This window comes from Salmo salar, chromosome 01, assembly GCF_965601325.2.
Source record: "Salmo salar chromosome 01, fSalSal1, whole genome shotgun sequence".
NCBI lineage: Eukaryota > Metazoa > Chordata > Actinopteri > Salmoniformes > Salmonidae > Salmo > Salmo salar.
The window spans coordinates 73,741,777-73,745,812 of NC_138291.1; the positions used below are offsets into that span (position 1 = coordinate 73,741,777).

The following is a 4,036-nucleotide window of genomic DNA, read 5'->3' on the forward strand; positions in this document are numbered from 1 at the left end:
CATTTTCCAGGAAGTAGCTTTCCAACTTTTGTCGGCTTTTTGAAGTCTTCAACAGACAAATACACAGCACAATGGTCTTCAGCGCAATAACTTAAAGTATCTGGCAGAAGTAAACTAATACACAAATATATTATATACATTCTTTTTTTCTTTTTTAAAACGGCTACATTTTCACAAATTAAGATATTGTCAAGTCCCATGAAAAAAATATATCTGGGAACGGACCCTGGAAGTATGACGTAACTTTCATACCCTTATTGGCATTGTAACGTGTTCTGCTTGTTAAATTCTGAAAGAAAGTTGGTGCATGCTGCGTGGTTTCTGGTAGTGTGTGGCTTGAAAAATTGGAGAAAAACAAAAGATCAGTTCTTCGAAATCCCAAGAGACATTTATTTAAACAATATAAATATTTACATAGCTCACATTTAAAATACTTACAAATATCCAACGAGGACAAGGACATTTCATTAAGAAAAATAAAAGTCCAGGAAAGATTCCCCTGCATCCAGTGGGATGTTCTTTTTTTGGGCTTCCAGTATGATTGTCGCTTTCCGACGACATTGTCAGACAACTGGAATCACTTGATTGACCCAGAATACAGTGTACTCTAATGCAGAGTATTCCAATAGCCGAGATACCTTTGGTCTTCGGCGGAGGCGGCAGAAAGGGCTATGAATAAAACAAATATTCCATAGAAATTTTAATTTTAAAAGGTGAGCGATTGGGTCTTATCCCAGGCTGCGTTCATCTCACAGGCGCCTGACGTTCCTCTTGCTGCGAGCGCTGCCAATGAGGATGGGGGTGGCTGTGGAGTTGCTAGGCCGCCATGTCAGCCGGGTGCAGCAGGCTGAGGAGCCGTGGAAGGGGCCCTGGCACTGGGTGCAGAAGTCAAAGGCACAACTAAAGCGGGTACAGGTGGCCCTCATTGCGTCTGCGTTGTGCTTGGCTGGAGAGCCGCAGCGCTTACAGGGCTTCAGCGACTCGTGCTGCTTCAGCGAACTGGCAGCCTAGAGAACACAACCAAACAATGTATAAGGCTACAGAGTATAACTCACAATATGTATCATTGGTAACATGAACATAATGTCATTACTTTTTTGGAACTGATTGGAAGGTGACCAACCCAATAAGTACACACACACACACTGAGCACCATCATGTCCTCTGAACCGTCACATGCAAAGTGAATAGAGGAACCCTCACCTCGTGGTATTCTCTGAAGCGAGATTGCTGGGAGCAGTATGGCGCCTGCGTGCATGCTCTCTGGGAGAGCATCCTCTTGGTAGACCTCTGGATAGGGGTTGAAGCTACTCTCTGCATACAGGACATTACAACCCTGGACAGGGTGGTGTCTCGCGTCAAAGAACCCACATTCTCCAGTCCTACAGGGATTCTTGAGTCCTATAACAAAAAAGGACATTGCTATTTAGCATACAATACTCTTGCAGTGGATTACACTATGGTTAGGCAATTAAGATTGAAGTACTGCAAAGGGCCTCTAAATAAATGTAAATATCGAACATATCAGCAAATTTGGGAGCCTCTGCAAGCTTAAACTAAACCGTCAATGTGAACTTACATTACATTTACATTTAAGTCATTTAGCAGACGCTCTTATCCAGAGCGACTTACAAATTGGTGCATTCACCTTATGATATCCAGTGGAACAACCACTTTACAATAGTGCATCTAAATCTTTTAAGGGGGGGGGGTTTAGAAGGATTACTTTATCCTATCCTAGGTATTCCTTAGAGGTGGGGTTTCAGGTGTCTCCGGAAGGTGGTGATTGACTCCGCCGTCCTGGCGTCGTGAGGGAGCTTGTTCCACCATTGGGGTGCCAGAGCAGCGAACAGTTTTGACTGGGCTGAGAATTGAAACCATTGATACCTGATATACATGACTAAAGGAAATCCATTTAAAATGTTAGCACTTACCTGTAGTCTCTGTTCAGCCTGGTCGCATTTACGTAGTGCAGACTTGTCTTGGCAGATTATTTTTCTCTAGCTCTTGCTCACTTTTCTACAGCTGTGAAGAAAACAAGAAAAACAACCATGAATATATGATAAGAGTACAAAACAATTTTCATGTTGAAAAACCTCTACAAAATCATAAGAGCAGTAAAGGTCAAATGTTTACCGTATCAAGTCAACATCAAGAAGACGCAGGATCCTGGTAAGGATGTGCTTCATGTCCCTCTCCAGCAGCGCTTTTAAAACATCCATACACTCAAGGCCCATGTTCCCACCAATAACCCTTTCAAGGCCAGAGTCCTCTGCTAGCCAGCTAATGACAGTCCAGTCATAGCTCTGGGTCCTCTTGAAGCCATTGGTGAGTTCTTGGCATATGGCATGTTGAAACTTCAGTATGGGGAGTTGAGGCAGAGTGCTTAGCCTTGTGATAATCAGCAACTGGGGTACATGGGGAGAATATCTCCAGTCCTAGAGACTCCCCTTGTTCCTTAACATCATAAAAGTCCTCCATCTGGCTGTTCTGTAAAGACAGGTAACCGCTGTCCTCGAATGCTTCACAGCCTAGGTTCACCTCGTCAAGGATACAGTCATATTGGTTGTTCTCCTTATTGTCAACACATTTCACATCATTGTTGAGTTGTTTGACTACTACATGGATGCATCCCATGAGTGGAGAGGTTGAGGCCTGACTCCTTGTAGGCGACATGTTTCTTCATGTTGCATGGAAACCGGAGTTAGTTGTTGGACTGACACTTCATTTTTCATAGACTCCCTGAGCCAGAAGATAAGATACAGTGCATTAGCCAGTTCCATCTCACAATCAAAACGCGCCAAACTGGCTAGCTATAGTACATAAGTTGTGTTTCAAACCAGAGTGGATCGCCCCACTCAGTTACTCGAGTTAATAATGTTATGTTTTAGAATTTAGTTAACGTTAAACCAATATAACACACACACGTAGTTATCAAAAAGTTGCTAACTAGCTGCAATATCTCCATAGTGCGCCTTCCTTGTTCCCCCCAAAATGTACTTTGTAGCATGGCTAGGTAGCCAACTAATTTGGCATTAAGGTCTTTGATATCACAATAGCTAACTAACGTTACATGCATAGTAATTTAGTACAAAATAAGCATTTAACGTACCATAACGTATTAAGTTATTTTAATAGTTATAACTTCAGTCGTTTCCACCATCACGTTAGCTATATTCATAGGATAGCCATTGGCAATGCTAAAATGTCTAATTTTGAGCAGCTAACTTAAGTGGATTTAAAACAAAAATCTATAACGACATTGAAAATATACATTTAGTTAGCCAACTATTGCAAAGTGTACAACTACCTAGTTAAGTTACCGACACAGTTAACTAACTACAGTGACATACCTAGGCCAGGTATGGCTAACTACCACTAGTTAGTCAAGTAGCTAACTAGCTATGTAGTCAAGTTGGTAAGCGAGTAGCGTTAGCTAGCTAACAATTGTAACAAAACTAGGGTCATCATGGCTAGAAGGATGTGCTTTCTCAAATTAATGTCAAAAGTTTTGCGTAACTAGCCTGAATCAAATGAAGTGAGATAGCTATTAGCCTAGCAAACAATATAACAACACGCTTTCTGATTGAGGTAAGAAAAATATTGCATACCTTTAAGGTAACTTCACCTATTTCTGGTCTGCCACACACATTAGCAGCTAGACTGGGTTCGGCAACTTTCTTGATACTCGAATGAGGAAAATATGGAAAAAGCGCCAGTTCGCTGCACCTTTGAAATCCGTATCCAAAATGTCACAAACCAATGAGGGAAGTTACCTTTAAACCGGGGAACCAATGGGAGAACAGAAAAGCGCAAACTAACGTCTAACGTCAGAGCTGAAACCGCATCAGGCCCACTACATTTCTGTACCAGTTATCTTTCTTTGCAAATACAATAGAAATACACCGATGTAGAGGTGATTCGTTCAAATATTGGGGCAATGTTTTTTCTTTTTTGTTAGAAATACACTATCGGTCAAAGGTTTTAGAACACCTACTCATGCTACATTGTAGAATAACAGTGAAGACATCAAAAC

The 4,036-nt window shown here is 41.6% G+C and overlaps 1 pseudogene across 1 annotated transcript; it reads right to left on the reverse strand.

The window, feature by feature from the left end:
- Window positions 1-362: 362 nt before the first annotated feature.
- LOC106605708 (F-box only protein 5-like) lies at window positions 363-3,770 on the reverse strand (annotated as a pseudogene). Its single transcript, XR_014382148.1, has 5 exons — window positions 3,612-3,770; window positions 2,137-2,742; window positions 1,935-2,025; window positions 1,204-1,401; window positions 363-1,007 (listed from the first exon to the last, which is right to left on the reverse strand). The product of XR_014382148.1 is annotated as an F-box only protein 5-like (transcript).
- Between the last annotated feature and the right edge of the window lie 266 nt (window positions 3,771-4,036).